The following is a 23,569-nucleotide window of genomic DNA, read 5'->3' as shown; positions in this document are numbered from 1 at the left end:
GGCTGCGATTGCCTCCAGGAATGGGAATACATGATCCAGAGGTTGATACGGAGGATCATGGGTTCTGAGACTCCCAACCGAGATTTGGCGCCCCCACTCCCCTCCGAGGGTCCCTGCAACAGCCATTCTGCCAGCTTCATGTTTTTTAAAATGTGCATTTAAGAGAGAATAAGATGATTGTTTGAAAAGGAACCATTTGCAATGTTATAGGCAGAAATCAGGAGAATGGTGCTCGGTGAAATATACATTTGGAGAACCGGTGCCGACATAATGGACCAAATGGCCTCTTCCTATTATGTGATCAGTAGGTACACTTGAAATTGTTCACATAAGCACATGAGAACTAGGAGCAAGAATAGGAGTGGGCCATCTGGCCCCTCGAGCCTGCTCCACCATTCAATAAGATCATGGCTGATCTTTTTGTGGACTCTGCTCCAATTATCCGCCCACTCACTATAGCCCTTAATTCCTTTACTGTTCAAAAATCTATCTATCTTTGCCTTATAAACATTCAAAGAGCTAGCCTCACTGCTTCACTGGGCAGGGAATTCCACAGTTTCACAACCCTTTGGGTGAAGAAGTTCCTCCTCAACTCAATCCTAAATCTGTTCCCCCTTATTGAGGCTTTGCCCTCTAGTTCTTGTTGCACCCGCTAGTGGAAACAACCTCCCTGCTTCTATCTTATCTATTCCCTTCATAACTTTATATGGTTCAATAAGATCTCCCCCCCCCCCCCCCCCCCAACCCCTCAATTCTTCTAAATTCCAATTAGTTCAGTCTCCTCTCATAAGCCAATCCTCTCAGCTCCTGTATCAACCTAGTCAATCTCCTCCGCACCCTCTCCAGTGCCAGTACATCCTTTCTCAAGTAAGGAGATCAAAACTGTACGCAATACGTAAATGTGGCCTCACCAGCACTCTATACAGCTGCAACATAACCTCCCTGTTTTTTAAACTCCATCCCTCTAACAGTGAAGGACACAATTCCATTTGTGTTCGTTATTACCTGCTGCACCTGCAAACTAACTATTTGCGATTCATGCACAAGGATACCCAGGTCCCTCTGCACAGCAGCATGCTGCAATTTTTAACAATTTGAATAGTAGTCCAATTTGCTGCTGTTCCTACCAAAATGGATGACCTCACATTTACTAACATTGTACTCCATCTGCCAGACCCTTACCCACTCACTTAAACTATCACAAGTAAGCTTTGCTTACTACTTTATACCTTCCAAAGTACTGTCAATCCCTGTTGGAAGGCAAATGGGAAATGGCCTAGGTTTTTGGTGCCTATGACAACTGGCACTAAAGCGTGGGTAGGTGTCACTCCAGCATGGAATTCATGTCCTTCACAATAGTAATGCTGTGTGCAGAAGGTAGCAGAACAGTCTTGCAGGTGACAGTACATTATCATTATTGTATACTATAGTGTCGCACAGTATAACATCATGGCCTGCGCAATTGAAATTCCCCTTGCACTGTTTATTGAAGGGTATTGTGGGTGGGGAAGAGAAAGAAAGTAGTAATTCTGATGCCTTGGGTACACTCTCTCAAAAGCGGTATTATGACTGCGGGGTCTCCTTCCACCAGCCCAAGCATCTGCAGCTCAATGAATCAGCATTGCCACTGCAGCATTCGAGCCATGGTTTTTACTACAGTGAATGGGATTGTCTGGATTTCCTCATTCCTAACCTGAAAGTAAGCAAGCATTTTATTGGTCAATAATTGTAATCTTTAGGTAGCAATATAAGAAGGCTAAAGTTGACCTTGACTTTCTCGGCTGTCAAATGAAACCAGTATTTTTTATTGTTGCAACAGTGCAACACACCTACAGTAAGAAAACACCACACATATTAATAAGTAACCTGGTATTCCAAACAAGGCACTCCAATATTTATTATACCATAGCTACCCTGCTTGGAGATTGACCTTTGATAAATCAAGGCCACCTGCAATTAACACAGTGAAAAATATGATGTATGCTGCCATGGATATTTGAGATTTCTGACAGAATGTTCCTGGGGCTCTGGTTCATAACAACAAAATATGTATATTCCTACTGTGAAGGTAGGACAACCAACTTTAATATAGTTACCTTCAATGTTGGCTTTTTTCCAGAAGCTTCAAAAATATCTGTCACTCTTGTATGTCAATCACAAGGGATCAACAGGCACAGTTCAAATGAACTTGTTGTGTTAGTGGCAGCATATGATGCAGAATTGGGAGTTTGAATATGTAGAAAATTTCCCGTTTGGCGAAAATGACACACTCTTCCATATCGATCTTATCTTGATCAAGTGCTCACATATAAGCTGGGATCCCGCAGGATCACTGAATATCATTCAGAGGGATAACTTAAACTAACCTTGCCCAATAGCATAAGTTTAGGTCAGGTTTGCATGTCACCTTATTTCAAGCTTTATACCTTCACAGAGCGTAAACATAAAAATAATAATCGCTTATTGTCACAAGTAGGTTTCAATGAAGTTACTGTGAAAAGCACCTAGTTGCCACATTCCAGCGCCTGATTGGGGAGGCCGGTAGGGGAATTGAACCCCGCGCTGCTGGCCTTTCTGCATTACAAGACAGCTGTTTAGCCCACTGTGCTAAACCAGCCCCTGACTGGTTTGGGAGCTGCATGAGCTCCTAATCACCGGTTACAGAAATGAACTTTAATGGTCCTTGTTAAGTCAGGTGATGGCATGTCCAACCTCTATGGTTTGCAGTTCTACGCAGTGCACTAATCAAGCAAATGATTGGTGGGGTGGGAGGCGAAAGGTGGTGGGTGCAGGTGAAAGTACAAGAATACAAAGATGCACACAAGAATAAGTTACACACAGTAGTAAAAATTGCGAGCAGACTAATCGATGAGTTAATAGGGCTGGTTTAGCACAGGGCTAAATAGCTGGCTTTTAAAGCAGACCACGACAGGCCAGCCGCGCGAGTTCAATTCCCGTACCAGCCTCCCCGAACAGGTGCCAGAATGTGGCGACTAGGGGCTTTTCACAGGAACTTCATTTGAAGCCTACTTGTGACGATAAGCAATTTTTATTTCATGATACCATTGGCTATAGTTGGACCTCAGTGAATTTAGAACCAGAGTTTAGTCATCACTTGTGCCAATCAGGATGCGATGCCGGGTACCTGAGATATAATTAAAGGGGAAAATACAGTACTGTGTACTCTGTAATTTCTTGGTGGATAAGACTAGTGAGCCAGTATGGAGCACCGAGGACAGTAAATAGTTTTATTTGAAAGAGCCTGCAAAATTGAAGAAGGTTATATAGCCGACAATGTTATGACTGCAAGCTTCTAGTCAGGCGAAGATGTAACGTGATAATGCTTTCTGAAAGTGAAGTAATGCTCAGAACCTGGTAATGAAGGTAGAATATAACTAATTGTGTTAGTTAAGGAACACAACTAAACAATGCCTCACACAATCATGGTAACATAGAATTGTTACAGCACAGAAAGCGATTATTCGACTCATTGTGTCTGGGACAACTCTCTGAAGGAGCAATGAACCTAGTGCCACTCCCCTGCCTTTTCCCTGAAGAGCTGCAATTTTTTTCTCTTTCGATAATGATCCAAGTCTCTTTTTGAAGCCATGGTTGAATCTGTCTCCACCACAATCTCGGGCAGTATATTTCAGATCCGAACCATTCACTGAGTAAAGAGATTTTCCGCATAGTGCTGTTCCTCCTTTTGCCAATCATCTTAAATCTGTGTCCTCTGGTTCTTGATCCATGCACCAATGAGAACAGTTTCCACCAGGGACCTAGGCTTGATTCCGGCCTTGGGTCACTGTTTGTATAGAGTTTGGACGTTCTCCCCGTGTCTGTATAGGTTTCCTCCAGGTTCTCCGGTTTCCTCACCGAGTCAAAAGATTAGCAGGTTAAGTGTATTGGCCATGTTAAATTGCCCCTTAGTGTCAAAAAGGTGGGTGGCACAATGGTGCAGTGGTTAGCACTGCTGTCTCTCGGTGCTGAGAATCTGGGTTTGATCCCAGTCCTGGGTCACTGTCCATGTGGAGTTTGCACATTCTTCCTGTGTCTGCATGGGTTTCACCCCCACAAAACAAAGGTGTGCAAGGTAGATGGATTGGCCATGCTAAATTGTCCCTTGGGGGAAAAAACAATTGAATCGGGTACTCTAAATTTATGAAAAAACGGTTAGGTGAGGTTACTGGGTTACAGGCATGGGCCTAGATGGGGGTGTTGTTTCGGAGGGTCAGTGGAGACGCGATGGGCCGAATGGCCTCCTTGAGGGTCAGCGTAGATGAGATGGGTCGAATGGCCTCCTTCTGCACTGTAGTCATTCTGCAATTCTATTTTATCCCCATGTCCTCCTTTCAGGTCCTTCGATGATTTTGAACACCTCGATCAAATCTTCTCCAACCTTCTCTTCTCCAAAGAGCCACCTTCTCCTCTTTGTCCCTGGAACAAATCTCATGAATCATTCCGGCCCTTTAACTTCAAATCCTTCCTAAAGTGCAATGCCCTGAACTGGATGCAATATTCCAGTTGAAGCTGAACCAACATTTTATACAGATTTTGATGTGTGTAGGCTGGGTCAATGTGGACTGCACTTGATGCAGTGTAGCGAGCGACAGACCTCCAACACTTGATAAAATTCAACACGATTTTATTTAACATCCAAACTATTATACATGTTCAACTGTGGGTTGACACTATGCTGACTTGACTGGAGACCTGATACTAGCCTAACCAGACTTACTAGCTACCAAATGGCGTTTGCACTGGCCAGCTTACGAACTCTGACTGTCTCAGAGGCTGGGTCCCGAGAGAGCGGGAAAACTGGCGCCTTCTGGCTTTATAGTGGTCGTGGCCTGTCTGGTGATTGGCTGCTCTGTTCTGTGTGCTTACTGGTCATCCTGTGTGTCAATCACTGCCTGTCTGCACTCCATTATATACATAGATGTATATTATGACAGATTTAACATGGTATTCTTGATTTTTTTACTCTATGCCCCTATTTATTTAAAGCTAGGATATTGTTTATTATATTAACCACATGTTCAACCTTCTCTCTGTCGCCTTCTGTGGTTTGTGCACCTAAACCCCGCCTGTGGTTTGTGCACCTAAACCCCAAGTGCCCTCTGCTCCTGCACCCCCTTTAGAATTACACCCTTTATAATGCCTCTCAGTGTTCTTCCTACTAAAATTAATCACTTCACCTTTCTTTGTATTAAATTTAATCTGCCACGTGTTTACATATGTCACCAACCTGCCTTTGCCCTCTTGAAGCTTAGCACCATCCGCCTCCGATTTTCCAATACTTTCAAATGTTGTCATCCACAAATTTTGGAATGTTTTTTTTTTTAAATCTTACGAGCACCAAAGTTAAACTAACTTGCCTGTTATTTCTGGGCTTATCATTTGACTTTATTTTTTAACAAGGGTGTAACTTTCCAATTCTCCAGCCCTTTTGCACTACCCCCAAGTTAAAAGAGGATTGGAAAATGATGGCCAGTGCCACTACTCTTTAATTCTTGCACCTCCCTGTAACTTTCTTGCACATTTGTTCTTTCTGTGTCTTTCTCATGGGTTGGTGGCATATGGCCTACAGTAATCAACATCATGGTACCTCAGTAGATTCTTGATTCAAACCAACTAGATTCTGTCCATGATTTCATTGGAACATCCTCTCTCTTCAGCACTGCAATGCACTCCTTAAACCCTTCCTTATTTGCTACCTTTCCCGGAGTATTTAATAGCCAATCCTGCCCTTCTTTGAGACTGGTCTCTATTCATCGCCATATATTTCTACATGTCAATCAGTGCCTTTATCTCACCAATCTTATTGACCATACTCCATGTAATCACAGACATAAACAGTAATCCTAGTTTAGAGTTGATTACATTCTCCTTACTCTGACCCTACCCTAATACTATTTCCTACGATAGTGTGACTTGCTTCTCCCAATACAGTTTCTTCTGATAGTTCCTCATGATTCTCACACAGCTGCCAAGAATTAAATCTTCACCAACAAGACAAATTGCACAGTGAGGACATTTATCCCTGCTCTGTTCGGGTGCATTCAATCTTGCCTGCACAAGTCATATTTTTTCTTTCGCTCATCCTCACACTTTTGGGGCTTGCTCTTGTGCTTGGAACCCCCATGTGTTCCCTGTGCCCCCTCTGGTGGGTCCTCTTACACCCCCCCCCCCCACCTCTAGTGCACAACCCTTTCTTAGCCCCACCTCCCTCCCCAGTGCGTGCGCCCTGGCTGCCCCCTTCCTCTGTGAGGACCTTGTACTCCGACTTTGCCATTTCTGCTCCTTCACCCTCGTGCTGTAGCCCAGGGGAGAATGATAACAAATGCACGCATACCTTGTAGCAAGGCCTGTTTAGAGCCCTTCCAGTTGCATGGTCAAGTGCAGCGCTGCTCTCCGTCGACCTCACCAACTTTAACCAGACCTGCAAATCACAAAGCACTTGAATCAGCAACTAATCCTCAAGCTGTTGATAATGTATTTAAATAGCATTGGTGTGTGCATGGGTGGGTGCTGGGGGTGGTGGTGATCAAGAGAGTGACGGCCTTCCTGCTGTTAAATTAATATTCAGCTGTGCGTGTTTAAAAGAGGGCATCAGGTGGAGTGGAAAGGTCAGAAATGGCTGCGCTAACATCGGGTCAACACTATTACACACTCGCTGACACCACAATCTACTTCTAGTGCGTGTTTGTAATGTCCTCACCAGGCTGATGTTCTGCTTGGCCCATGCCAAATGTATGCCCACCATGGGTGGTTGCCAATTTGGTATTAAGACGGCATGTACAGTTTCCATGGAGCCCAAACTTGTGGCCAGCCTGTTGCTCCACAAAGGCAACATGAAAAACTGTGAGAAGCTTTGGGTGCACTTTTACAACTGACTAATACAGAGCACAAAATTGACCTTGCGAATTCCCAGATGAACTCTCGAGTTAACTCTAGATATAACCAGGTTTGTTCAAGGAAGTTGTCCGCTTTTATTTAAAAAAGGGAATAGAGGTTGATGGCCCAATAAAAATTCTCCAAATTGATAAAGTCGCTATCAGTTTTAATATTATGCCTTACTTGCCATTTGTTGCACACTTATAAGTTTTATAGGATATAATTTATCTTTTTTCTTGGGCTACCAGATCACTTTCAAGCATCGCTTCCTGCATTTTCTGCCCAGGGCTGGGAAGGTTAATTGCTTGGGCCCAGCCCTGAAGTGTTGGGTACTCTGCTACACAGACGAACCAACACGGTTGCGAATGGTACAACGCAGTTTTATTTCAAACATCTATTTACACTGGTAAACTGTTTACTGAGGTTCAATCATAGCCCTTGAATCTGTGAACCTATTCCTAATTCTATCTTGTAGTGGCACTCAGCACATGGTGCATGTCTGAGTGGCTTTGGCGGAGCTCTGTGCCCTGAGCTGCCTCCTGCTCGAGTGCCCAGGAAGTGTTGTGTTCCCTGTTTTGTACTGTGTATGCTCTTGCCTGTGATTGGCTGTTGTGTTTGTGTGTTTTTTTTTTAAAAAAATGTTTATTCAGATTTTCCAACAAAATTTTAACAAACCCCCCCCCCCATAACAAAAAGAAAAAAGAACACAAACACAACAATCGAAAATAATACAAAACTTATACATTGGGTTTCCCCCGTATATAGCAACCCCCCCCCCCCATATGACATTCAAAGGTACCCTTGGGGAAGCCCCCCACCCACCCAAATACCCCCCTCGAAAGAGACCCCCCCCCCCCCACCACCACCCTTGGGTTGCTGCTGCTGCTGACCTCCTCCTAATGCTCCACGAGATAGTGTAGGAATGATTGCCACCGCCTGAAGAACCCCTGCACAGACCCTCTGAAGGCAAACTTTATCCTCTCCAGCTTAATGAACCCTGCCATGTCATTTATCCAGGCTTCCACACTGGGGGGCTTCGCGTCCTTCCATAATAGCAAGATCCTCCGCCGGGCTGCCAGGGACACAAAGGCCAGGATACCGGCCTCTTTCGCTTCCTGCACTCCCGGCTCATCCGTTACCCCAAATAGTGCCAACCCCAGCTCGGCTTGACCTGGACTTTCACCACCTTGGACATAGTCGTTGCGAAACCCATCCAGTGCCGGGCACAACCAGAACATGTGGACGTGATTCGCTGGGCTTCCCGAGCACCTCCCACACCTGTCCTCCACCCCAAAGAACCTACTCAACCTCGCCCCTGTCATATGTGCTCTATGAGTAACCTTAAATTGTATTAACCTGAGCCTGGCGCAAGAGGAAGAGGAGTTAACCCTACTCAGGGCATCAGCCCACAGACCCTCATCTATCTCCTCCCCAAGCTTCTCCTCCCACTTGCCCTTTAACTCCTCTACCGAGGCCTCCTCCTCTTCTTTCATCTCCTGATAGATCGCCGACACCTTGCCCTCTCCGACCCATACACCCAAAATCACCCTGTCCTGAATCCCCTGTGCCGGGAGCAATGGAATTCCCTCACCTGCCGTCTCTCAAATGCCCTCACTTGCTTATACCTGAACGCATTTCCCGGGGGTAACACAAACTGCTCCTCCAGCGCCCCAAGGCTTGCAAACGTCCCATCTATAAACAGGTCCCCCATTCTTCTAATCCCTGCCCGATGCCAGCTCCGAAACCCCCCATCCATCCTTCCCGGGACGAACCGATGGTTCTCCCGAATCAGGGACCAAACCGAGGCTCCCACCTCGCCCCTGTGTCGTCTCCACTGCCCCCAGATCTTCAACGTTGCCGCCACCACCGGACACGTGGTGTAACTTGTCGGCGAGAGCGGCAGCGGTGCCATCACCAGCGCCCTCAGGCTCGTGCCCCTGCAGGACGCCATCTCCAACCTCTTCCATGCCGCCCCCTCTCTCTCTATTACCCACTTACGGATCATCGCCACGTTAGCTGCCCAATAATAGCCGCACAGATTCGGCAGCACCAGCCCTCCCCTGTCCCTGCTACGCTCCAGAAACACCCTCTTTACCCTCGGGGTCTTATTTACCCACACGAAACCCATGATGCTCCTACCTACCCGTTTAAAAAAGGCCTTGGTAATCATAATGGGAAGGCACTGGAACACAGAGAAACCTCGGGAGGACCATCATTTTAACCGACTGTACCCTGCCCGCTCGCGAGAGTGGCAGCACATCCCATCTTTTGAAATCCTCCTCCATCTGCTCCACCAACCGCGTCAAATTGAGCTTGTGCAGGGCCCCCCAACTCCCAGCCACCTGGATCCCCAAGTACCGAAAGTTCCTTTCCGCCCTCTTCAATGGTAGGTCGTCTATCGCCCTTCCCTGGTCCCCTAGATGCACCACAAAGAGCTCACTTTTCCCTACATTGAGCTTATAGCCCGAGAAGTCCCCAAACTCCCTTAGAGTCTGCATGACCTCCACCATCCCCTCCATTGGATCTGCCACATACAGCAACAGGTCGTCCGCATACAGTGACACCCGATGTTCCTCTCCCCCTCGGACCAATCGCCTCCAATTCCTGGACTCCCTTAGTGCCATGGCCAAAGGCTCAATTGCCAATACAAACAACAAGGGGGACAGGGGGCACCCTGCCTCGTCCCTCGGTACAGCCGAAAGTGAAAAAAAAATGAAAATGAAAATCACTTATTGTCACAAGTAGGCTTCAAACGAAGTTACTGTGAAAAGCCCCTAGTCGCCACATTCCGGCGCCTGTTCGAGGAGGCTGTTACGGGAATTTAACCGTGCTGCTGGCCTGCCTTGGTCTGCTTTCAAAGCCAGCAATTTAGCCCTGTGCTAAACAACCCCTGTAAAGTACTCCGACCTCCGCCGATTCGTAGCCACATTCGCCACCGTAGCTCTATATAGCAGCCTGACCCAGCTGATGAACCCCTCCCCGAACCCAAACCTCCGCAACACTTCCCAAAGATACTCCCACTCCATCCGGTCGAAGGCCTTCTCCGCGTCCATAGCTGCCACTACCTCCGCTTCTCCCTCCACCGATGGCATCATAATCACGTTGAGGAGCCTCCGCACATTAGTGTTTAGCTGCCTGCCCTTTACAAATCCCGTCTGGTCCTCATAGATCAACCCCGGGACACAGTCCTCAATTCTCGTAGCCAGCACTTTTGTCAGCTTTCCTGAGCCGGCCCCGCCCCCTTTGGCGCAGCTCCTTTTGCGGCCTTACCTCAATTCCCCATCCCCGGGCCTCCCCTCCCTCCAACACCGTCCACAGTCTCCCCATCAAATCCCTTCGCCCCTCCCCATCCAGCACCCAACCAAGGGAACATTCCCTACACGTGGTTGAAACCATATATACAGCAAACATCCCCCGCCCCCCAACAATAAACCCTCAATTTGAGTCCAACTTTTCAGTCTGTATAAAGCTCCAAGCCTCCTCAGGCGTTTCAAAATAGTGGTGCCGATCCTGGAATGTGACCCACAATCGCGCTGGCTGCAGCATACCGAACTTCACCCCTTTCCGATGGAGCACAGCCTTAGCCCGATTAAAGCCAGCTCTCTTCTTGGCCACTTCTGCACTCCAGTCCTGGTAGATTCGGATCTCCGTGTTCTCCCACCTGCTGCTCTGCTCTTTCTTGGCCCGTCTCAAGACACACACTCTGTCTATAGAGCGGTGAAACCTCACCACTACAGCCCTTGGCGGCTCGTTGGCCTTGGGTCTCCTTGTCGGGACCCGGTGCGCCCCATCTAGCTCCAGGGGCCTCGGGAAGGCTCCCGCGCCCATCAGTGAATTGAGCATCGTGCTCACATATGCCCCGGCATCGGGCCCCTCCACTCCTTCAGGGAGACCCAGAATCCGAAGATTCCTCCTCCTCGACCTATTCTCCAGGTCCTCAAATCTTTCCGCCCACCTCTTGTGCAGCGCCTCGTGTGCCTCCACCTTCACCGCCAGGCCCAAGACCTCGTCCTCTTTCTCCGAGGCTTTTTGCCGCACCTCTCGGATCGCCGTCCCTTGGGCCTTCTGGGTCTCCACTAGCTTCTCAATCGCCACCTTCATTGGTGCCAGCATTTCGGTTTTCAGCTCCTCAAAGCAGCGTTTAAGAAACCCTTGCGACCACTGCGCCCATGCTGCTTGGTCTCCACCAGCCGCCATAGGCAGAAGTGCTAACCACTGCGCCATCGTGCCGCCCCATTCTGCTTTTAAATAAATGCCTATTCAACAGTTTCCATCTGTTCGCTATGTGTAGCAAAATCATAATGCATTTCGCAAGTAGCTTCAGTGTATATATAAACGTAGATCCAGTGGATGTGAAAATCATGGCTGATGTAGCCTGAATTCTGATCTGTGCCCCGTTCAAGTGCTGTTCCCAGTTGAGAGCATTGAATTTACTCTCAGCAGTGAAGGAACCATTATTGTTGCTGAGCAGTCTCTCTCCAAATATGTTGCTGTTCAGATGTGTAAATGCTTAACTGATCTATGCAATTGAACATGGGTTTGAAATTCCTCAAAGGATACAGCAAGTTTCACCGTTCAGCAAGTGAACTTCATAGGGCAGGAAGGTTAGAAGTCTTCTCACCATCCTATGCTGAGTTATCTGATCGAAACCAAGGTAGTAGTAGCAACACTGCAGTTGGCTTCCGTAAGTCCCACTCCTGATTGCTGCCCTTGATTGGCCCTCCACACACGCAAGGCCACTTCATGAAATACAAAGATAAAATGCTGGATAAATCCAGCACGTCTGGAGGCACCTATGGAGAGAGAAACAGCATTAACGCTTCAAGTCCATATGGCTGCTTCTTCATAGTCAGAGGTATCAATCAGACATGGTTACATTTCAAAACTCAGTCAGAATGGCTAAGTGGCAAAGCATCCTGAAGAAGAGCCAGGTTGAACTTGCAGCATTAACTCTGTTTCTCTCTCCAGATGCTGCCAGACCTGCTGAGTGTATCCAGCATTTTCTGTTTTTATTTAAGATTTCCAGCAAACAGAATTTTGCCTTTAATTTAGGGGCACTTAATAAGATTTAGTTTTATGACTTGGCTGTAAAACCCTTCATGATTCAATGCCCAGCTGATTATTGCATTGGGGAAAAATACAACTGGAGAATGGGCGACAGAAGGATAATCAGGGCTCAGAGAACCATACGCTAGCAAGGGCAGATATATAGCAGATGAAATTTAACATTGTTAATGCGAAGTGATTGATGTTTTGGAGGAAGAATTAATGTGAGGTAATATAAACTAAATAGGAATATTCTCTAGATGTTTAGGAATCTGGGGTTCACATACACATATCATATTGTCAGGACAGCGTGAGAAAGCTGTTAGATAAGCAGATGGAATCCTTGATTATTAGAAGTACAAATGTGTAAAAATATGCAAAATATATCAACATTGTGTACAATCCTATTAGGCCTAAAGTAAATTATTGTCTAGAATTCTGGGCACCACACTTTTTAATGGATGTTAAAGCCTTGGAGAGGGTACAGAGAGATTTACCAGAATTATGTCATGAATGAAGGACCATAGCTAATGTGGTATTAACAGGTATTGCAGTACCCAAGAGGCTGAAGACCATTGGTTAAACCTAGGAGTCTACCATTGGCTGTTTGGTATGTAGCTCCGCCCTGACAGGCGGGGTATAAGAACCGGTGCCGTCCCAGCAGCCCTCATTCTGTACCGAAGCTGCTGGGGAACAGTTCTAGTCTATTAAAGCCTTCAGTCATGTTACTACCTCGTCTTTAATTGTAATTGATCGTGCACCAGCTATAAAGAGATTTTAAAAGCTGAAAATGTTCTTCGAGCAGAGATCAAAGAGATTTGATAGAGATATTCAACGCTGTGTTGGCAATACAGATAATGAGAAACTGTTTCCCCGGGCAGAAGGGTCAATGAGCAAAGGGCACAGATTTAAGATAACTGGCAAAAGATCTAGAAGGATAGATGAGAACAATTTTTTGTTTACACAGCGAGTCAAGATCTGCAATGTGCTGCCCGAAAGCAAAGTCCGTAATTAATTTTGAAAATCAATCTAAGTCAACGTCAAAACAAGATTCATAGAGCAATGGGGAAAAACCCAGGGAGTGGGACAAATACGATAACTCTGAAGAGCCAACACCGATGAGTGGCAAAATGGCCTCTCTGTGTTGTGTGATTCAATGACCCCCTCATATGCCTGCATTTTCTGTGTGAAGCTCAGGCTGTCAGGAGAGATATCGACCATCTCCACTTCGGAGCCATTGATGCAGACGGGAGTGTGTGTCGTGCTGCGCTTCCTGAAGTTGATGATCAGTTCCTTGGTCTTTCCGACATTTACAGAGAGGTTGTTTTCGGTACACCATGCAACCAAGTGATTTATCTCCCTCCTGGAATCTGATTCGTCGTTGTTTGAGATACGGCCCATCACAGTCGTATCATCCGCAAACTTATAGATTGAGTTGGAGTTAAATCTTGCCACACAGTCAAGTGTGTGTATAGGATGGGCAGCACAGTGGCGCAGTGAGTTAGCCCTGCTGCCTCATGGCGCCGAGGTCACAGGTTTGAACCCGGCTCTGAGTCACTGTCCGTGTATAGTTTGCACATTCTCCCCATGTTTTCGTGGGTTTCGCCCCCACAACCCAAAGATGTGCAGGGTAGGTGAATTGGCCTCGATAAATTGCCCCTTAATTGGAAAAAATGAATTGGGTACGCTAAACTAAAAATAAAAAGTGTGTGTATAGGGAGTACAGTAGAGGACTGAGCACACATCCTTGCAGGGCCTCGGTGTTTAGGACTATTGTGGAGGAGATGCTGTTGCCTATCCTGACAGATTGCGGTCTGTTGGTGAAGAAGTCAAGGATCCAGCTGCACAGGGAGGGGCCAAGTCCAAGATTGTAGAGTTTGGTTATTAGTCTTGTTGGGATAATGGTGTTGAAGGTGGAGCGGTAGTTGATAAACAGCAGTCTTACATAGGTGTCCTTGTTGAGGTGTTCGAATGTTGATTGTAGAGCCAGGGAGATAGCATCTGCTGTCGACCGGTTGGGGCGATAGGCAAACTGCAGTGGATCGAGGCCGTCTGGGAAGCTGGCAATGATCCGTCTCATGACTAGCCGCTTGAAGCATTTCATGATAACCGACGTCAGGGCCACCGGTCGGTAGTCATTGAGGCAGGCGACCTTGTTCTTCTTTGGTACTGGTATTATGGTGGTCTTCTTGAAGGAGGTGGGGACCTCAGAGCGGAGGATTTAACCTGAGGATCACCAGATATAGATCACCAGTCACTGGTTCCAATGCTGTTACAATGGAGAAAAGAGTTTGGTGAAAGAGTGGAAAAAAATTAGCTGGAGAAATTCCATGGCTGGCGATTTTAAAATCCCTGCTACATGATATCACTGAGAGCACTGGTACAAAATGCAGACCCGAAAGAGAGCACTGGTACAAAATGCGGACCTGAAAGAGAGCCTTGGTTCAGAATGCGGACCTGAAAGAGCAGATGTGGTGTGAGCTACCCGCTGCCAGTTCATCCATTCAGACGTGGTGCATCCATCCCAGGATCAAAACTATTTACATGCAGGGCAGAAACATACACCGAAGTGAAGAACGTTCAGGCCAGGAACAGCAAAAGAAGAAATTGGGAACAAACCTCATCCCGGGAATGCTTGACTGACATGGGACTGAAGGACAATTTACATAGGAGCAGGCCATTCAGCCCATCAAGCCAGTTTAGCCATTCACTACAATCATGGCTGATCATCCACCTCAAAGTCTCTCCTCCCCCCCCCCCCCCGCCCCGCAACACACACACACACAAAGTGGATAACCTCACACTTTTCCACATCCTATTCCATCTGCCATGTTCTTGCCCCCTTGCTAACTCTGTCCAAAGTCTCTTAAAGCCACTTTGCCTCTTCCCTATGTCATGTCGAGACACGAGGGAAAATGTCTCCCTCGGCTGGACAAGTCATTTTTAAGCTTTTCAAAATGGACAGTTGATGATCTGACATTTGGTTAATTAGTTTTCAATCTCCATTCCTTTGGGTGGAGCCAGTGGGGCAAATGCAGAATGAATGGTTTCTCGGGATTTGTTCCTTTGCTCCAGCTGTATAAATACTAAGTGAGAGGTCAGTGTGAAGGATTTAGGTTATTCCGGACCTTATAATACTTTATTAATAACCTATGCTCTAGGTTAACCCACAAAAGAGGGAAATCTGTTTCTCTGCTGAAATTCAGAATAGATCTCCCAAAGGGAGAATGCTTTTCCTGGCCTCAGACAGTTAAGCAGGATCTCAGTTACTTTTTATGGGAACAGCTCAGATCCGTCACTCGTAACTAAATCTTTTACCTCTAACGTTGTGGGTCCTTAGTCATTTGAGACTTCCTAAATGAGTGTCTAGGATTTCAGACTTTGAGAGTTAGTCTAGACAGTATAATTTTAATCAAAGTATTTTTATTATAAAAAATGCTCCCGATAGATACAGAATTGCAGAGTTAAAATATAAATCAAATAACAGTCTTTAATTGTCTGTTAATACACTAACTTCTCTCAATAGAATGAGATATCTGAAACATGGAAAATCCTAAAGTATCTCCTATCAATTTCTTAATACATTTCTAACAAGTTCTACAAAACCATACTTACAACACCTGTGGTTTTGTCTGACGAGACAAGCTTTTAAGAACAGAACTGACTCTCACCCCGGAGGAGGGTCAGCAGGAAAATGTGTTGGTGTATTTTTCTGCTAAGATGCCTTCTCGTTTTATACATAAAATCCCCTTATCGGTCAAGGATGGCATCTGTCATTTTGTCATCTATGGTTGGTTAATTACCTATAGCCAAATGGCTAATTGGATGTATTATCATTAATAGATCTTTTAATGGTCGTAGGGACTGTGTAAATGTCAGGCGTCCTAGGATATATTGGCAAAGGGGGCCCCTATCGAGGCCTGTCTTTTTTCAGTGTTGTCATGTTCTTTAGATACCAAAACAGACACTTTTGTGAGGGTGTTATTCTAAGTGTCAAGAGGTATAGTTAGGGAAAGATTTGTGTATCTGTTTATCTGAAGGATCCCCTGTCCTTGTGTTTTGACTATCTATATATTCTGGGAGTAATCTCAAAGAATCTTTATGGTCTGTCAAAAGAACAGCCTTTCTTTGTTTGTATTAATGAGTCTTTGAAACCAGCTTCAGTTTCTCTTGTCAGATGGTAACCTCTACCTGACCTTTAGCTGAAGTGGTTTTATTCCACATTGAATTAAAAAGCTGTTTGTATTAATGCCTTATTTTAAACCGAATTCTGCGGTGAACGTGATATTCATCACATCAGCAGCTGGTCGATTTTTGGATTTACTCCGGCTTTTGGAGTGAAGGAGGTTTATCATAAGGGACCTGCACTTGTCAATCTTTTTTTCTCTTTTCACGTACCAATAGATGTTTTTAGAGTCACTTTTCATGTTCTCTGCAGGTTTATTCTCGAACTCTATTTCCCCTTCTTAATCAATTCCTTTGTCCTCCTCTGCTTAATTTTGAACTGCTCCCAAACCTCACGTCTGCTGTTTTTTTTCTGACCAATTTGTATGCCTCTTCCTTGGATCTAATACTATCTCTAATTTCCTCTGTAAGCCATTGTTTTGCCACCTTCCCCCTTTTATTTTTGCGCCAGACAGTAATGAACAATTGTTGCAGTTCACCCATGCACATTTAAAAAATATATATATATCTGCATTGGTTTTTCACATTTTTATGTTACACATTTCAGTTTGTACCCATGCACACTTTGAAAGTTTTCCATTGCCTATCCACTGTCATCCCTTTAAGTAATGTTTCCCAATCCATCATAGCCAACTCGCGCCTCATACCGTTATAGTTTCATTTAGTTAGATTCAGGGTGCTAGTCTCGGAATCCACTACATCACTCACCATCTTGATGAAGAATTCAATCAAGGGGTCTTGCATAACTAAATTGCCAATTATTTTGTTCACATTGCACAATATCCAGTCTAGGATTTCTTGTTCTCTGGTTGGTACCTCAAACTTATCGGTCCAGAAACCCATCCCATACACACTCCAGAAATTTGTCCTCTACGGTGCTGTTACTAATTTGATTTAACCAATCCATAAATAGATTCAAATAATCCATAATCACAGATGCTCCTTTATCGCATGCACCTCTCATTTCCTGTTCAATGCCATTCTCAACATCACCACTACCACTTGAGGTTCTATATACATACCCCACTAATTCTTTTGCCCCTTGGTGTTTCTCGGCTCTACTTTACATATTCCATATTGTCGGAGCTAATATCCTTCCACACTATTGCGCTAACTTCCTCTTTAACCAGCAATGCAATCCCACCACCTTTTTTCCTTGTATGTCCTTCCTAAATACTAAACATCCCTGGATGTCCAATTCCAATCCTTGGTCATGTCTCCGTAATCCCTACTATATCATTCCTGGTAACATCTGTTTGTGAGATTAATTTATCCACTTTATTGCGAACGCTCCACGCATTAGCACAAAGCCTTGAGAATCGTCCTTGTAACATTCCTTGTCCCAGTCCCATTATTTTTCACTGACGCTGTTTCATCCTGGCCCTTGATTTCTCTGCCTATCACTTGTATCCTTTTCTGTCTTTTGCTCTTGTCCATGTTTATCCCTCCTTTGACTCCTTGTATATGTTCCCACCCCCCTGCCATTTTAATTAGACCCTCCCCAACCACTCTAGCAAATACTCCCCCTAGGACATGAGTCCCAGTCCTACCCGGGTATAACCCATCTAGTTTGTACTGGCCTTGCCTCCCCCAGAAATGGTCCCACACTCTCCCCCGTTGGCACCATTTCTTCAGCCATGTATTCATCTGATATGTTCTGCTGTTTCTATTCCCTATCTAGCACATGGATATTACGCAGGAAAAATAAGCCATAATCCTTTTGCTCTGACTCCGTGCCTTTGCTGATGACTCCAACTGAGTGTCCGAAAAATAAAGCAGCAGGTAGGGATGCAGATAAGGAGTGAACTTTAAAAGATTTTATATCCGTGATAAAACCATGTCCTAGCATTCTGTCACAAAATTAATAAATTGAGATGACAAGTAGAATAAATTGATATTCATCACATATTTGCAAGGTGACCAAATCTGAGAATTCAATATTCAGAGGCATGTGATGTTTTGAAAGGCAAGGAAGAAAGGGTAAGGAGTTGGAATAGCTCTGCTAATAAAATATAAGATCAGAATAGTAGTGAGTAATGATTTTGATTGAACATGTTCAAGACAGAAGTAAATATTGTCTGGAGATGGAATGTTGCAGTACCCGGACCAGACCCCAATTTATATTAGGAAACTGGACGAGACCCCAATAATTTTTCAATTTACAAACTGAGGAGGAATCGCTCCAGGAGTGATTCCACTGACAAACTAAGGATCTTTTGTATTAAAACAAACTTTATTATTAACACACATTTACCCCGTTAACATACACGGAAAAAACAGCTTTCAATTAACAATTCAAAACCAAAAAAAAAAGGTCTCTACGTTCCTTGGAAACTGTGCCCGAGCAGCAACTGCCAAACTCACAACCTCTACTACCTTGAAGGACAAGAGCAGCAAATACATGGGAACTCCTTCGCCTGCAAGTTCCCCTCCCAGGTCACACACCATGCTGATTTAGAAATATATCGCTGAACCTTCACTGTCACTGGGTCAAAATCTTGGAACTCCCTAACAGCACTGTGAGTGTACCTACAACACATTGACTGCTGCGGTTCAAAGGCAGCCCGCCTCCTTGCCAGCTCCACCATAACGTCCTGGTATACACGTATACCAGCTCCAGCCTGTAGCGCACAAAGACGCCGTGAGACGAATAGAGTGAAGTCGATGAGGCTTTATTAAGCGTGTCTGTTCCCCCGCAGCTCGATAGTAAACTGGCCTGCGGGGGAAGACTCCGGCTTCTTATACACCGCCTTCATGGCGGAGCTTGAGGTCAAAGGCCAACCAGGACCCGGGATCTGTCAGCCAATGACATTAGGGCTTCCAGTCCCACATGACCCCCAATACATACTACCACATTCACCCCTTGTCAAAATGAACCCGGCGGGGTGATGCTTCGTATGGTGGTAAGGGTTTACAGGGCTGGTCCTGGGAGGACAAAACATTCACATGGCAATACAGTATTGGACAATTTTGTCCTGTTGCAACTATTTACAGAGGGTATAGGAAGAAAAGCAAAATGTTCTTGTGAACAGTCCATATTTGTTTTACATTGACGCCACGAGTCGGTCGGGCGGTCTGGTCGTCCGTGTCGATCGCCTCGGCCCCGGCGGTGGTGGTGGTGCTTGTACCGGTGTTGTCGCCTCCAGGAGCCTTACGGTTTCAGCTTGGCCTTGATTCTTGGTCGGAGCTGAGGGGAGGGGGACCCGATCCTCCTGGGAAGGGGGCGGTCGCGGGGTGCGGCGGTGGCAGGAAGGGGGGGGGTTGGGCTGATGGTGTCGGGGGGGTGTGCGTGTTGCCGGCGGGCGCCAGATCCCGCAGGGAGACAGTGTCCTGTCGGCCGTCGGGGTACTCCACGTAGGCGTACTGGGGGTTCGCGTGGAGGAGGTGAACCCTTTCGACCAACGGGTCCGCCTTATGTGCCCGCACATGCTTTCGGAGCAGGATGGGTCCTGGGGCCGCCAGCCAGGTCGGGAGCGACGTTCCAGAGGAGGACCTCCTAGGGAAGACAAGGAGACGCTCATGTGGCGTTTGATTAGTGCTCGTACATAATAACGACCTGATGGAATGGAGAGCGTCCGGGAGGACCTCCTGCCACCGTGAAACTGGGAGGTCCCTGGACCGTAGGGCCAGTAGGACGGCCTTCCAGACCGTGCCGTTCTCCCTTTCTACTTTCCCGTTCCCCCGGGGGTTGTAGCTGGTCGTCCTGCTTGAGGCTATGCCCTTGCTGAGCAGGAACTGGCGCAGCTCGTCACTCATGAAAGAGGACCCCCTGTCGCTGTGGACGTATGCGGGGTAACCGAACAGTGTGAAGATGCTGTTCAGGGCTCTAATAACTGTGGCCGCGGTCATGTCAGAACAGGGAATGGCAAAAGGGAAGCGGGAGTATTCGTCCACTACATTAAGAAAATATGCGTTGCGGTCGGTGGAGGGGAGGGGCCCTTTGAAATCGAGACTGAGGCGTTCAAAGGGGCGGGAAGCCTTAATCAGGTGCGCTCCATCTGGCCTGAAAAAATGTGGCTTGCATTCCGCACAGATGTGGCAGTCCCTTGTGACTGTACGGACCACCTCTAAAGAGTATGGGAGATTGCGGGACTTGATGAAGTGGTAAAACCGAGTGACCCCCGGGTGGCAGAGGTCCTCGTGGAGGGTTTGGAGGCGGTTAATTTGTGCGTTGGCACATGTGCCGCGGGATAGGGCATCAGACGGCTCATTCAGCTTTCCGGGACGATACAAAATCTCATAGTTGAAGGTGGAGAGCTCGATCCTCCACCTTAAGATTTTGTCGTTTTTTATTTTGCCCCGCTGTGCACTATCGAACATGAAGGCTACCGACCGTTGGTCGGTGAGGAGAGTGAATCTCCTGCCGGCCAGGTAATGCCTCCAATGTCGCACAGCTTCCACTATGGCTTGGGCTTCCTTTTCCACTGAGGAGTGGCAGATTTCTGAGGTGTGGAGGGTCCGGGAGAAAAAGGCCACGGGTCTGCCCGCTTGGTTAAGGGTGGCCGCTAGAGCTACGTCTGAGGCGTCGCTCTCGACCTGGAAGGGGAGGGACTCGTCGATTGGCGCGCATCGTGGCCTTTGCGATATCCGCTTTGATGTGGCTGAAGGCCTGGCAAGCCTCTGTCGACAGAGGGAAGGTTGTGGTCTGTATTAGGGGGCGGGCCTTGTCTGCGTACTGGGGGACCCACTGGGCGTAGTACGAAAAGAAGCCCAAGCAGCGTTTCAGGGCTTTTGGGCAGTGCGGGAGGGGAAATTCCATGAGTGCGCGCATACGTTCGGGGTCGGGGCCTATTATCCCATTGCGCACTACGTAGCCCAGAATGGCTAGCCGGTCGGTGCTAAAAACGCACTTGTCCTCGTTGTACGTGAGGTTCAAGGCTTTGGCGGTCTGGAGGAATTTTTGGAGGTTGGCGTCGTGGTCCTGCTGATCGTGGCCGCAGATGGTTACATTGTCGAGATACGGGAACGTGGCCCGCAACCCATGTTGGTCAACCATTCTGTCCATCTCCCGTTGGAAGACCGAGACCCCGTTTGTGACGCCAAAAGGGACCCGTAGAAAATGGTATAATCGCCCGTCTGCCTCGAAGGCTGTGTACTTGCGGTCACTTGGGCGGCTGGGGAGCTGATGGTAGGCGGACCTGAGGTCCACGGTGGAGAAGACTTTATATTGGGCAATCCGATTGACCATGTCGGATATCCGGGGGAGAGGGTACGCGTCTAGTTGTGTGTACCTGTTGATGGTCTGGCTATAGTCAATGACCATCCTTTGTTTCTCCCCTGTCTTCACTACCACCTGCGCTCTCCAGGGACTATTGCTGGCCTGGATTATGCCCTCCTTTAGTAGCCGCTGGACTTCGGACCGAATGAAGGTCCGGTCCTGGGCGCTGTACCGTCGTCTGCTAGTGGCGACGGGTTTGCAATCCGGGGTGAGGTTCGCAAACAAGGACGGGGGTTGCACCTTGAGGGTAGCGAGGCCGCAGATAGTGAGTGGGGGTATGGGGCCGCCGAATTTGAAGTAAGGCTCTGTAGATTGCATTGGAAATCTAATCCCAGCAAGGTGGGGGCACAGAGTTGGGGAAGGACGTTTAGTTTGTAGTTTTTGAACTCCCTCCCCTGCACCGTTAGGGTAACTATGCAGAATCCCTGGATCTGTACGGAGTGGGATCCTGCAGCTAGGCAAGTCTTTTGTGCGCTGGGATAGGTGGTTAAGGAACAGCGTCTTACCGTGTCGGGGTGTATAAAGCTTTCCGTGCTCCCAGAGTCGACGAGGCATGGCGTCTCGTGGCCGTTTATTAGTACCGTTGTCGTCGTCGTCTGGAGTGTCCGGGGCCGAGCTTGATCGAGCGTAATCGAAGCGAGCCGTGGTTGTAGTAGTGGAGTGGGGTCCGTTGTTGCCGTCCAAGATGGCGTCGGGGATGAACAAAATGGCCGCCCCCATACATCGCACATGGCTGGGGGGTCACAAGATGGCGGCGGGGTGGACAAAATGGCCGCCCCCACGCGTCGTAAAGGTCTGGGGCGGTCCAAGATGGTGGCGCCCCTCCTCCCCTCGTGGTGGTCGGGACCCAAAATGGCGGCGTCTGCGGGTCGCACATCGGCGCCCCTCCTCCCCTTGTGGTGGCCGGGACCCAAAATGGCGGCATCTGCGGGTCGCACATGGTGTGCTGCGGGGGCTGGGGAACGCTAGGACTGCGAGCGCTAGGACTGCGAGCGCTAGGACCGCGCGGAGCTCCCTCACCGCGAGCGCTAGGACCACGCGGAGCTCCCTCACCGGGGACAGCGGTGGTCGGGGCCCAAGTCGGCGGCGCCGGTGGGTCAGGCGTGGGGCCGCGAGCGCTGGGGCCGCGCGGAGCTCCCTCACCGGGGACAGCGGTGGTCGGGGCCCAAGTAGGTGGCGCTGGCGGGTCAGGCGTGGGGCGCGCGGTGGGGGTTAGGGTGGCGTTAGGGACGCGGAAAACTCTCTCCTCTCCGTGGAGAGTGTTGGCCGGGACCCAAAGCGGTAGCGCCGGCGGCGGGTCATATATGGGCTGCAGGGAGGGGGGTTGGGGGGCGTAGGCGGCGTGCAGGGCTCCCAGTTCTCCCGGGACCGCGGTGGTCGGGACCCAGAGCGGCTGCACCTGCGGGTCGCACATGGCGTGCTGGGGGGGTTGGGGCGCGTAGACTGCTTGCAGGGCTCCCTGTTCTCCCGGGACAGCGGCAACCTCGCGGGACCGGCACACAACCGCATAATGGCCCTTTTTCCCGCAGCTTTTGCAGATTGCTGCGCGGTCCGGGCAGCGCTGCCGGGGGTGTTTCGCCTGGCTGCAGAAATAACAGCGGGCGCCCCTGGTGCGACTTGGCATTTGGACCGCGCAAGCCTGTGGGGGGGGGGGGTAGGGGGTTTGCCGCGACGGGTACGTACGGGGCCCAATGGGTTGCCGCGCGGTCTGGGCCGTAGGGGCGGGTATTACGCGCGGCCGCGTCTAGGGAGGCTGCTAGGGCCCGTGCCTCAGAGTCCTAGCGACTCTTTTTCTAGAAGTCTTTGGCGGATTTGGGAGGATTGCATACCTGCCACAAAAGCGTCGCGCATTAACATGTCCGTGTGTTCGTTTGCGTTTACCGACGGGCAGCTGCAGGCTCGTCCCCAAATCAGCAGCGCGGCGTAGAACTCGTCCATCAATTCTCCGGGAGCTTGCCGTCTCGTCGCGAGCTGGTAGCGAGCGTAGATCTGGTTAACTGGGCGAACGTAGAGACTTTACAGTGATGCGAAGGCCGTCTGGAAATCGTCCGAGTCTTCGATGAGGGAGAAAATCTCCGTGCTCACCCTCGAGTGCAGGACCTGCAGTTTTTGGTCTTCTGAGACTCGGCCGGTGGTCATTCTGAGGTAGGCCTCGAAGCAAGTCTGCCAGTGCTTGAAGGCTGCTGCCGCGTTCACTGCGTGGGGGCTGATCCTCAGGCATTC

At 48.3% G+C, this 23,569-nt stretch overlaps 1 protein-coding gene across 6 annotated transcripts in view; it reads left to right on the top strand.

Moving 5' to 3' along the window:
- The window catches only part of eps8l2 (EPS8 signaling adaptor L2), a 333,811-nt gene that overhangs the window by 102,731 nt on the left and 207,511 nt on the right, over positions 1 to 23,569 (top strand). For 2 of the 6 annotated variants that reach the window (XM_072466340.1, XM_072466341.1), the window contains exon 2: positions 17,810 to 17,910. The exons of the other annotated variants lie outside the window; for them this stretch is intronic. The gene's annotated coding sequence lies outside the window, so the exon portion shown is untranslated. The remainder of the gene's footprint in view (positions 1 to 17,809; positions 17,911 to 23,569) is intronic. 6 annotated transcript variants of the gene reach the window in all.

Source organism: Scyliorhinus torazame, chromosome 10 (assembly GCF_047496885.1).
Source record: "Scyliorhinus torazame isolate Kashiwa2021f chromosome 10, sScyTor2.1, whole genome shotgun sequence".
In the NCBI taxonomy this organism is placed as follows: Eukaryota; Metazoa; Chordata; class Chondrichthyes; order Carcharhiniformes; family Scyliorhinidae; genus Scyliorhinus; species Scyliorhinus torazame.
Note: the sequence above shows the minus strand (reverse complement) of the source record. Positions and strands in the feature narration are given on the sequence as shown.